General features: G+C 38.8%; 1 non-coding gene across 1 annotated transcript; it reads left to right on the forward strand.

Annotated features, from left to right (window-relative positions):
• Positions 1 to 443: 443 nt before the first annotated feature.
• On the forward strand, positions 444 to 545 carry LOC138989076 (U6 spliceosomal RNA). The gene has a single exon (XR_011465307.1). It is a non-coding gene; the product is annotated as a U6 spliceosomal RNA (small nuclear RNA).
• Positions 546 to 11,192: the final 10,647 nt, after the last annotated feature.

An 11,192-nucleotide genomic window follows, 5' to 3' on the forward strand; every position in this document is an offset into this window, starting at 1 on the left:
TTATAAGATCTAGAAATCACACAGTGCAACTGGAGTCATACAGCAGGGAGTTGGGAATGGGAAATGGGAGAGTGAAGGAGAATCAGAGCTAGAGTGGGTAAAAGAGTGCACTGGTCTGAGGTTCTGCTTTTATTTGGGATGAAGGTAATAGTCTAGAAGTTTTGTGGGCTCACTGTTGCTGAATTTAAAACAAAAGTGGTAATTTAAAGTGTGGGGGGAAAATAAAAAGTGGCCCAAATGATCAGTTATGGAAATCAACTAGGATTTCTAAAAAAATAAGCCGCAGTGTTGAGAGGTGGCCTGGTACTTTATCTAGTCAAGTTTCTGAGGATGTAGATATTTATTCTAGATAGCTGACTTTGGAGTAGATAGCCCTTGAAGTGGTTGCCTCAGCAATCAAAGTTTAAGCTAGGCACTTGCATCAAAAGAAAAGAAAAGAAAATGTTCATTTTGGCAGTACATATACTAAAATTGGAATGATACAGAGATTAGCATGGCCCCTGTTCTAGGATGAAGTATGGATTCATGAATCATTTCATATTTTTTCAAGGCAAGATCCTCTATGACCCCTCTCCTAAAAGTAACACAAATAAAAACAAAAGTAAATGAGTGGGACCTGAATTAAACTTAAACACTTTTGCACAGCAAAGGAAACTATAATGAAGTCACTCAGTCATGTCCAGCTGTTTGCGATCCCATGGACTGTAGTCTACCAGGCTTCTCTGTCCATGGGATTTTCCAGGCAAGGGTACTGGAGTGGGTTACCATTTCCTTCTCCAGGGGATCTTCCTGACCCAGGGATCGAACCCAGGTCTCCTGCATTGCAGGCAGATGCTTTGCCCTCTGAGCCACCAGGGAAGCAAGGTGAAAAGACAGTCCTCAGAATGGGAGAAAATAACAGTAAATGAAACAACTGACAAAGGATTAATTTCCAAAATATATAAGCAGCTCATGCAACTCAATACCAGAAAAACAAACCAACCAACCAAAAATTGGGGAAAAGACCTAAACAGATGGCTAATAAATACCTGAAAGGATGCTCAACATCGCTCAGTATTAGAGAAATGCAAATCAAAACTACAATGAGACACCACCTCACACTGCTCAGAATGGCCATCATCAAAAAGCCTAAAACAATAAATGCTGGAGAGGGTGTGGAGAAAAGGGAACACTCTTGCACTGTTGATGGGAATGTAAATTGATACAGCCACTATAGAAGATGGTATCAAGATTCCTTAAAAAACTAGGAATAAAACTACCACATGACCCAGCAATCCTACTCCTAGGCATATACTCTGAAGAGACCAAAATTGAAAAAGACACATGTATCCCATCGTTCATTGCAGAACTATTTACAATAGCTAGAACATGGAAGCAACCTAGATGTCCATTGACAGATGAATGGATAAAGAAGTGGTGGCATATATACACAATGGAATATTACTCAGCAATAAGAAGAAGGAACACATTTGAGTCAGTTCTAATGAGGTGGATGAACCTAGAACCTATTGTACAGAGTGAAGTGAGTCAGAACAGAAAGATAAATATGGTATTATAACACATGTATATTGAATCTAGAAAAATGGTACTGAAGAATTTATTTTCAGTTCAGTTCAGTCACTCAGTCATGTCCGACTTTTTGTGACCCCATGAATTGCAGCACGCCAGGCCTCCCTGTCCATCACCAACTCCTGGAGTTCACTCAGACTCATGTCCATCGAGTCAGTGATGCCATCCAGCCATCTCATCCTCTGTCGTCCCCTTCTCCTCCTGCCCCCAATCCCTCCCAGCATTATTTACAGGGCAGCAATAGAGAAACAGTCATAAAGAATAGACTTATGGACATGCGGAGAGGGGAGGAGAGGGTGAAGTGTATGGAAAGGGTAACATGGAAACTTACATTACCATAGGTAAGATAGATAGCCAATGCGAATTTGCTGTATGGCTCAGGAAAGTCAAACAGGCGCTCTGTATCAACCTAGAGGGGTGGGATGGGGAGGGAGATAGGAGGGACATTCAGGAAGGAGGATATATATGTATACCTATGGCTGATTCATGCTGAGGTTTGACAGCAAAGAACAAAATTCTGTAAAGCAATTATTCTTCAATAAAAAATTAATTTTAAAAATACATGATTTGTACTCTACTAATAATGGTTTGTAGAGTATAAATCATGTATTTTTTATTTAATTATTTTTTTAATTGAAGGACAGCCATGAAATTAAAAGATGCTTACTCCTTGAAAGGAAAGTTATGACCAACCTAGATAGCATATTGAAGAACAGAGGCATTACTTTGCCAACAAAGGTCCATCTAGTCAAGGCTATGGTTTTTCCAGTGGTCATGTATGGATGTGAGAGTTGGACTGTCAAGAAGGCTGAGCGCCGAAGAATTGATGATTTTGAACTGTGGTGTTGGAGAAGACTCTTGAGAGTCCCTTGGACTGCAAGGATATCCAACCAGTCCATTCTGAAGGAGATCAGCCCTGGGATTTCTTTGGAGGGAATGATGCTAAAGCTGAAACTCCAGTACTTTGGCCACCTCATGTGAAGAGTTGACCCATTGGAAAAGAACCTGATGGTGGGAGGGATTGGGGGCAGGAGGAGAAGGGGACGACAGAGGATGAGATGGCTGAATGGCATCATTGACTCGATGGACGTGAGTCTGAGTGAACTCCGGGAGTTGGTGATGGACAGGAAGGCCTGACATGCTGGGATTCATGGGGTCACAAAGAGTCAGACACGACTGAGCGACTGAACTGAACTGAATAATGGTTTGAGACTTCCCTGGTGGCTCAGATGATAAAGAATCTGCCTGCACTGCAGGAGACGTGGGTTTGATCCTTGGGTTGGAAAGATCCCCTAGAGAAGGAAATGGCAACCCACTCTAGTATTCTTGTCTGGGAAATCATATTGATATAGGAGCCTGGTGGGCTACAGTCCATGTGATCACAAGGGATCAAACATTACTTAGGAACTAACACAACAACAAATGATAATTTTGAGTTAACTCTAAGGGTTACATGTCACAAAATTCATTAGCTAAATTTCAAACTGTAAGTTATGTGTTAGAGGGTAAACTAGAAATAAAGAACCTGAGTACTAACATTTTGATAAGGTGGGAATTCCTAAACTCCCAACTAGAAATAAGCCTTGTGGATGGGAATTTTGTGGAAGAATAAAAGTGTAAATTTTCAAATTTATGGGAACCAACACAAATTACATGAGGAAAAAAAAATGAAAAATGCAGTGTTGAAATTAGAGAATATGTTGAGAATAAAGTCAAATACATAACTGCAAAACTTGAAAGACATTTTGAATTTTCTGACACAGGAATCATATGGTGAAGGAGATCAGGATCCTTTCATATCTCAGTCTTGATGAGCAAATGCTGAAGGCAAAGTCAAGGTAGACCAGTAGGGGAAAAAAAAAAAGAGAAAGAGAAATATAATTTTAAGTAAGACTGGTTTAATAGTTTGACAAAACAGAAGCCACATGCAGCTGTGTGCAAGTAGTTGTAAGTTTGGTCAAAACACACAGGAAAATAGGGAAATAGACTCACATAGTACAGAGAGTAGATTTTTTTTTTAAATTGATATTTTCACCATCGTGGTCAGTATGTTCTTCCAAAATTAGAGCTGGCAAATCATCAAATGAGTGGGGTATTAGACTCTTCCAGTGTGGTAGAACTTTCAGTACATCTTCATGGCAGTCCTGAAATATAAGACCAGAATCTAGTAAGATACTAAAGTTTATCTCCAGGGGCAACAATTTATACCAAAAGAATAAGTACAAATTCCTCTACTGCAATTGTAAGTTTCAAACCTACTACCTTATGGATTTGAGTAATTAAAACTATAAAATGAGCTAGTCTTATATATGCTCTTAAACTCATGTGTTGAAATCCCTGTCCCCAGTACTTCAGAATGTGGTTTGGATATAGAGGACATTAAATTAGGTGATTATGGTTATCTGAGGTCATTAAGGTAGCCCCAATCCAATATGAATGATATTCCTATAAAAGGTTAGGATACACACATACACAGAGGGAACACCATATGAAGAAATAGGGATAACAAGAATATCTACAAGCCAAAGAGAGATGACTCAGAAAAAATCAACTATGCAGACACCTTGCTCTCAGACTTCTAGCTTCCGGAACTGTAGGAACATAAATTGATGTGACTAGGCTACCCAGTCTGTGGTACTTTACTATGGAAGCCCTAGAAGACAAATATATCCTTCCTATATAAATTCTAAGAAAGATTTATCAATTATATCTAGAAAAGTTAAAGGAGGGTTCAACTGATATTTGGTCATGCCAGTTTAGAAAAATACATGTTTTTAATATACTTCAATTCAGTTCAGTTCAGTTCAGTCACTCAGTCATGTCAGACTCTTTGAGACCCCATGAACTGCAACACGCCAGGCCTTCCTGTCCATCACCAACTCCCAGAGTTCACCCAAACCCATGTCCATCGAGTTGGTGATGCCATCCAGCCATCTCATCCTCTGTAGTCCCCTTCTCCTCCTGCCCCACCAATCCTTCCCAGCATTAGGATTTTTTCCAATGAGTCAACTCTTCACATGAGGTGGCCAAAGTATTAGAGTTTCAGCTTCAACATCAGCCCTTCCAATAAATACCCAGGACTGATTTCCTTTAGGATGGACTGGTTGGATCTTCTTGCAGTCCATGGGACTCTCAAGACTCTTCTCCAACACCGTAGTTCAAAAGCATCGATTCTTTAGCGCTCAGCTTTCTTCACAGTCCAACTCTCACATATATACATGACCACTGTAAAAACCATAGCCTTGACTAGACGGACCTTTGTTGGCGAAGTAATGTCTCTGCTTTTAAATATGCTATCTAGGTTGGTCATAACTTTCCTTCCAAGGAGCAAGTGTCTTTTAATTTCATGGCTACAATCACCATCTGCAGTGATTTTGGAGCCCCAAAAATAAAGTCTCACACTGTTTCCCCATCTATTTCCCATGAAGTGATGGGACCAGATGCCATGGTCTTCGTTTTCTGAATGTTGAGCTTTAAGCCAACTTTTTCATTCTCCTCCTCCTCCACTTCATCAAGAGGCTTTGTAGCTTCTCTTCACTTTCTGCCACAATGGTGATGTCATCTGCATATCTGAGATTATTGATATTTCTCCCAGCACTCTTGATTCCAGCTTGTGCTTCTTCCAGCCCAGCATTTCTCATGGTGTACTGCATATAAGTTAAATAAGCAGGGTGACAATATACAGCCTTCAGTTCAGTTCAGTTCAGTCGCTTAGTCGTGTCTGACTCTTTGTGACCCCATGAATCCCAGCACGCCAGGCCTCCCTGTCCATCACCAACTCCCGGAGTTCACTCAGACTCACGTCCATCGAGTCAGTGATGCCATCCAGTCATCTCATCCTCTGTCGTCCCCTTCTCCTCCTGCCCCCAATCCCTCCCAACATCAGAGTCTTTTCCAGTGAGTCAACTCTTTGCATGAGGTGGCCAAAGTACTGGAGTTTCAGCTTTAACATCATTCCTTCCAAAGAAATCCCAGGGCTGATCTCCTTCAGAGTGGATTGGTTGGATCTCCTTGCAGGCCAAGGGACTCTCACGAGTCTTCTCCAACACCACAGTTCAAAAGCATCAATTCTTCAGCACTTAGCTTTCTTCACAGTCCAACTCTCACATCCATACATGACCAATGGAAAAACCATAGCCTTGACGTACTCCTTTTCCTATTTGGAACCAGTCTGTTGTTCCATGTCCAGTTCTAACTATTGCTTCCTGACCTGCATACAGGTTTCTTAAGAGACAGGTCAGATGGTCTGGTATTCCCATCTCTTTAAAAATTTTCCAGTTTATTGTGATCCACACAGTCAAAGGTTTTGGCATAGTCAATAAAGCAGAAATAGATGTTTTTCTGGAACTCTCTTGCTTTTTCGAATATACTTACTTACATTCAAACATGTATAAATAGAGTAAAATGCCATGAAAGAGAAGTTTCTGAATAGATAAGCAGAATATATAATTGATGACTATATTTTTTTCAGACAAATTCATTAGTTAAATTAGAGGCAACAGCTAAAGCATGCTTTCCTTGAAAATTAAACAACTCTTTATGAAATAAATATATTTCTGATGACACCAAACCTTAAGAAATCTGTCTATATCCTTTATGTCTAAATAAGAAACCTATAACTATAATCACATGAACCTTAAGATTTTCTAACTCTTTAATATTAGTTTGAATTTGGGGAGTTTTTCAGTATTAATAGGATGTATTTTAATAGTTCATTTTTAAACTTGTTTCACAGCTGCTTCCCACTTTACATTTCATTTTAAATTTCTTTCTCTGTTCTCCTTATTATTTCCTAACATTTCATTTATTCTCCATAAATATCATTAAAACAAGTATAATGGTAGAAATGATTTTTATTGCAGATATTGGACAGCAGATAATGACAATAGATGTGGCAAGAAAAAAAAACATATACTAAACATGATTATCTTAAAATTAGATCTTCATTACACATAAAGGGTAATTTAATATTTTTCCTGGTTTTCCTATGTCCTTTTTCGCTACTTTACTCTTGCCACTTAGGATAACTTTAGCACTAGCTGCCAGCTTCCCTCTCTCCATCTCAATCAACAACAAGAACAATAATTTCCTTTTTATTTCTTATGTAGAGGAATTGACTTTTCTAATGTAAATATCTTTTATCTGGGCTATACTTAGAAGACCTCATCTCTCATGCTTAATTATCTTATTATTCTATTTCAAGGTATTTTATTTAAGATAAAGAAAACTTTTCCTGTTAATTCAACTAAATCAATCAGCATGCAGCTTTTTTCACTTGATCACAAGAAAATTATTTACAATCAATAATTTAATGAGAAGCTGGGTGCATGCCAATTTGCTTCAGTCAGGTCTTTAACTGGAGATGGATAAGATAACAGAATAATCTAAACCAAAAAGAAAAGAAAGTCTTAAACTACCATGAAATGTCCTTAGAAGTAGTAAAAGCAGAAAGTATAACAATAATGGCGTTACTGGCTAGCACATACAAAAATTCTATTAAAATTCTGAAGGGAAGGATAAATGAATAGCATGAATACAAATAATATAATTGATAAATAAGAATGCACTGATTTAAGATTCAATACACTTCACCCAGTTCATACAGTTCATGATAGGGCTCCCGATGGTTGGAGACTTTTCACGTAGTCATAGTATTGATTACCCTCTTTTGCTTCACTCCCATTATGTGGTTCAGGGAACCACTCATTTATGAGGGAACACTCATTAAGAGCTGTTCTCCTTAGCTGGCTTTATAATCCTCAAGGGATTAAAGGACAGGAGAAGAAGAATCATCCTACACCGATGCTACCAACACCTTACAGTAACTATGACATTGCTTTGCACCATTTTTCTGCTCAGAGGGAGCAGCAGCATGCAATGATCTTCCCATGGCAAAGTACTCAAGAGAAAAGCTGTCCCATTGTCTGACCCATTTTCTACCCATGATGATGAATTTCTGCTTCCAGAGATTGCTGCTTTCCCTCAATCTTAGGCCACTCTCTTTGCCCAGTTTTGAGTTCTTTATCAGTTTTCATTTGATTTCCATTCACTCAGTCATTCACTTCTATCTCCAAAGCTGAGCTTGGACTGGGCCTGAGCAATTGAGATTTGTCTCTATCTTTCCATTTTTTGTGATTTAATGCATACTTAAATTTGAATGAATACAGTTATTTGGGGCAAAGCAAGAAGTGAAACTAGAAGGTTAGAATCTGCATAGGGAAAGTGTATAGCTAGACGTAGGGAGAATGTCTTCTAAAAGCCATAGATAGTCAGAGACAGAAATGCCGTATCCTGAAATCTAGTAATCCATATCACTTGACATGCTCACATAGATACTCCAAGGAACACTTAAGAGATACATTTTAGAGGTGATTCATGTTGAAAATATCTCAAGGATTATTATTCTAGATTTATCCTTAGATTTCCAAACATATTACATGGTACTTAATCTTGGTATCAATAAAATCACATCTTTACTTCTTTCTCTAAAAAATGTATTTCCATTGTTTATGTATGTTTTTGATTTAACATTCTTTATCCCAAAACTGTGTTGCACAATTCAGTGTTCTGTCACTATTACCCACTCACACACTCTGAAACTTATTTTATTTCTAACTGTTAGAACTGCAAGTGTAATTATCATGGATGCTATTTGTTTTTGCATTCAAGAACTTAGGAAATTAAAAATTATAGCATGTATTATAACTTTCTGAGAACCATAAAATTAATTCTTAAACAGATTCAGCACTACAAATAGATTTCCTGTTATTTGTCTCCTACTACCTCAATCTGGTAAGAAAACTAGAAGTCACTATCCAGATACCTTCCTCTTACATTTACTCATAGTAATATTTTTCATTCATAACATGCTATACGTGTTTCATATACTTGTTCTGTAATTGCCTATGGAAGCACTTTTTTTTTTATAGACAATTTCATTTTTATAATACACTAGGCTCCAGATTAGACTGAGTGCAGTTCTATTTGAATCATTTAACAAGGAGAGTCTTGAAATCAGAGCTATGTTTTCTTAGAAATTATTAGATTTCTCCAGATACCATGTTCAATGATAACTAAAACCCAGACTTCTTCCATCTGGTGTACTTGAAAGTGAAAGTGAAAGTCACTCAGTCGTGTCCGACTCTTTGCAATCCCATGGACTACACAGTCCATGGAATTCTCCAGGCCAGCATACTGGAGTGGGTAGCCTTTTCCTTTTCTAGGGGGTCTTCCCAACCCAGGGATCAAACCCAGGTCTCCCACACTGTGGGTGCATTCTTCACAAGTTGAGCCACCAGGGAAGCCCAATAATTACTAGAGTGGGTAGCCTATCCCTTTTCCAGCGGATCTTCCTGACCCAGAAGTCAAACCAGAGTCTCCTGAATTGCAGGTGGATTCTTTACCAACTGAGCTATCAGGGAAGCCCATCTGGTGTACTTACTAGTGAATTATTGTCCAATGAATAAATAAAATTGAAATAGCAAGGCATGATGCAAAAATACTAAAATAACTGAAAGCAGACCATAGAGATAGATGGCAGGTAGGTAGACAGGTAGGTGTATAAGTAGATAGGTATGCCAGTGGATGGATGGATGGGTAGATAGATAAATATATAGGTGGAAGGATATTCCTCACTAGTGACCTTTAGAGAAATGTGTTATAACAATGATTACCCCTCTCTCATTTTTGCAGAGATTGATCCAGATTTGAGCAAGTTATTCCTTTCCTACCTGAGAAAGATGTACATTGCAAAGGGAATTTGAATAATACCTTATTCAAAATTGCTTTCATATTTTCCCTGAACTGTAACTTTCTTGATGAGGCCAAATTTTGTGTTAAAAAAAAATCATGCATATCACAAAACCTTCATGTAAGTTTTAGATACTTATAGGCTTTATATTAATATCTCCTTCCTTGGAGGTAAACTTTATGTGTATACTTCATGAAGAAAATTTAGAGACTTTATTGTTTTGTTCTTCTGGATGCTTGTCTTTACTCAGGGTGTGCTGGCCATTATCTCTTTGATAGAGGGTGTAGCTGGTGTTGGTTTGTCTGAAGCCTGTGCAGGATGTGAGTCAGGGCTTCCTCTCTGTTATATCTGCCAATGTCCTGTTGGGTGTGAAGTCTGCCCCCCAGTTGTTGGATAAGAAGCTCTGAGGGTCAAGTTCAACCAGGTATGGTTGCCCATGAGTGTGCACCTTGCCCCAAAAGAGGGATTGATAATGCAGGTAAGGCCTGTGTGGTCACCCAGGACGTATGAATCGTTTCTGTATGTAGCCATGATTCTGCTCAGAAGGAGTCCCCATCACAAACCTTTCTCTCTTATGTTCATCACAGATCTAGTTAGTGCAAAGCTGTTGTGTTTAGTAGTCTGGGCCTAGAGCTGGTGGTTTGGAGTTGTGGCTATGCAAGAATTGAGGTGACTGCACTGCTGCCTGAGATCTTGGCTGTCTCTGTGGCAGTCTTATCCCAGGACCTGTCTGCCCCAGATTTAGCAAGCTTCAGTGTGGAGTGAGCAGAACTGGAATACTCTCTCTGGGAGACAAACCACTGTATACTTCTGAGTGTGCTGACAATGACTGCCACCCTCCCACCGTAACCACAGCCCAGATCCTCCAGGCTGCCTCTGTGTAGCTAAATGAGTCCTATGCCAGTGGCTCTCTGCCCTAGATTCATTGGTTAGCCTTTGCATACTGTTGGGTCACCAACTCCCTCTGCACACACTGACAAAGGCCAGTTTTGACTGTGTTGGAGCTCTTCTGCCAGTTTCCAGTTAGTTTTCCATGAGAATTATTCCACGTTTGTGCATCATATATGTGTGTGTGTGTATATATACATATATTACTATTGCTACATTGTGATGAAGCTAAATACAGGTATATTAGCAGTAGTGGTTTTGGCAGGACCTGATGGTAGTTTTTACTCATAAACATTATTGGAGATGAGATTTGAGGGCTACTTAGGAATAACCAGGACTTCCCTGGTGGCTCACATGGTAACGTGTCTGCCTACAATGTGGCAGACCTGGGTTCAATCCCTGGGTCAGGAATATGCTCTGGAGAAGGAAATGGCAACCCACTCCAGTACTCTTGCCTAGAAAATCCCATAGATGGAGGAACCTGGTAGGCTACAGTCCATGGCGTCACAGAGAGTCAGACACAACTGAGCGACTTCACTTCACTTAGGAATAACCATAGAACTTGAAATTGAGTTGTGTTGCAAAAGTAGAAGTTGAGATATTGTACTTATTGTTGGAGTCTGAAGTTCAAATAATATCTTAAAGTAAATGGTGATATTTTCCTTATCAAGATATTATGACAGATGAATAATTTTTTTTTTGCCCACTTGATTTAATGATTCATTTTCCTCTAAGGATTTTTTTCCGGTTTTATTGAGGTATAATTGACAAAAGTACACATCATGGTTATTTGATATACATATACATTGTGAAAGGATTCCTCCCATCTAACTAACTAACATATCCATATTTGTTAACACTGTATTGTTTAATGAAAATTACTAAGGGAACTGATATATTAACACCCCTCATTGTTCCAACATTGATGACTATGACCAAGCACTGACACTACTAAACACTGTCTTTCTTTAATACATTTTGTATC

This window comes from Bos mutus, chromosome 8 (genome assembly GCF_027580195.1).
Source record: "Bos mutus isolate GX-2022 chromosome 8, NWIPB_WYAK_1.1, whole genome shotgun sequence".
NCBI lineage: Eukaryota > Metazoa > Chordata > Mammalia > Artiodactyla > Bovidae > Bos > Bos mutus.